Below are 2074 nucleotides of genomic sequence, written 5' to 3'. Positions count from 1 at the left end.
AACTATTGGTACCCCTTGATGCCCAAACCCAATTCCAAACTTCCATCTTCTAAACAACACCAAAGTTTCTTAACTTTTCTATGTGGGATAAGTGATTGAAAAATCAAATTCTTCCATAATACTTAGTTTATGTGGGTTACTTTAACACTTAATATTTCATTCAATTTTAAATGGTTTTCGACAAATAAATATATCACGTTAATCATCTCGCGGAGTAGAATGTGAATATACTAGTTCCCATATTAATTAAGAGGTGGGTCCTACTGAAATTTGGGCTCAAAGTTGACTTATTTCATAACCATTTTTTCAACAGTATTGCTTCGACTCCATCAGCTATTGCCAACTGGTACTCGTCCCAAGCCTAAGCATGCCAAATGTTTTGTTTCCTTCTCTGCTTGTTGTTCTGATTTGGCTATTCCTTGCAATAATTGTGCGTGTGGTTGTGATGAGGATGCACATGCACATTGCGATAAAAATGCAGCTCCATTGATGCTTCCTCCCGACGACATTCTTGTCCCTTTTGACAATAGAATGGAAAAAGGCAAAAGCTTGGCACACACTTAACAGCACAAGCAAAGGTCATCTACCAGCAAAATTGCCCTGTCCGGACAATTGTGGGATGAGCATCAACTGGCACGTTAACTCGGACTATAAAACAGGATGGACAGCACGGATAACTCTCTTCAATTGGGCGAGTTCTCATTTTCTGATTGATTCGCTGCTATCCAGATCAACAAGGCCTTCCCGGGAAATGAAAACGTCTACTCTTTCAAAAATCTGATTCTGTAAATGGAGTCAATGTGCATTTCAGACGATAAACAAGCAGAAGCAGAAGCAGTAGATGTGCCATGGTTGAGACACCTTTTATTCAGCATGAGTACAAAAAGGTTATCATTAAAAGTTGTATTTCTTATATGTATATGTCCTTGAATCTTTGTTGACAAGGTTCAAGGTTGGATTCTCAACCCTACCACATCTAAAATACTTAAATATATGTCGATAAGGAAGAATTGTCCAAGTTTTCTTGTCTTTCGTGATGTTTTATGACCTACTCGAAAATTTTAGACTGATTCAAAGAATACATCGTGATAGTGGCTTTGAAATTGTGTGGAAAGATTCGAGTCAAAATTTTAACCTTAATAACATAGTTCGATAAATGTTTAAAACCATGTTGACAAATAGTAATGATTAAAAACCCTTATCAACTATTTTTCGTGTTTAGCTACAACTATTTGGTGACAAGACATTACGAACTTATTATTCATTAATATGTAATGTCTTAGTCACATGCTTATGTATTTATTAAAAATCCTTATCAACTATTTATCGTATTTAGCCACAACTTATGTATATGTTGACAAATAGTAATGTCTTATTTATTAAATCTGGAGACAAGACATTACAAACCATAGAGAGGATATGTTGGGTATTTAGTACTAGAGAGTAATGTAAAATTTGCATTACATAGATGGCATAATTGGAATGCAATATTGACATGGTTGGATAGTAGCAAGGAATTATTCTAGTATTCGTCATTGAGAATTAATTTTGGGGGAAAGAAAGGTTTGAAAGAAAGGTGATATACAAAATTAAATAAGTCGTTTCCATCTTTGATGCTAATCAATACTATGAATTAAACTTGTCCTAAACAAAATCGGACAATACTTTCTATGCTGTCTTAAAACTAGATTGGAAGTCTTCGATCTCATCTTCTCAATTCCAATACCATACACATCTATCCTTATCTAAAGTGCACAATGCATTTTGTACGAGAGACGAGGGTAATGATGAGGAAGGGTTCGTGTTCGAGAATTTTGAGGGTTTATAGATTCTCTCTTCCTAATTATCTTGAAAATCGATTACAATATACTGAATCAGAGTTTGAATGCACATTGAGAAATGTCTGAAAAGTAGGTGTGAGGATTGAGGTGTGGCTACTTCATATTTCCACCTAGAACTACCCAAAAAATGTTTTGGAACAATTTGAATCACTTTTGGGAGGATTCAAATGATAACAAGAAAACTGTATCAACAAACTGCAACAAGTTGAGCTTGTCGCCTGTCTTTATTTCTT

This window comes from Olea europaea, chromosome 6 (genome assembly GCF_002742605.1).
Source record: "Olea europaea var. sylvestris chromosome 6, O_europaea_v1, whole genome shotgun sequence".
NCBI classification, from domain to species: Eukaryota; Viridiplantae; Streptophyta; class Magnoliopsida; order Lamiales; family Oleaceae; genus Olea; species Olea europaea.
The sequence above is the reverse complement of the archived record's forward strand: the minus strand, read 5'-3'. Positions refer to the sequence as shown.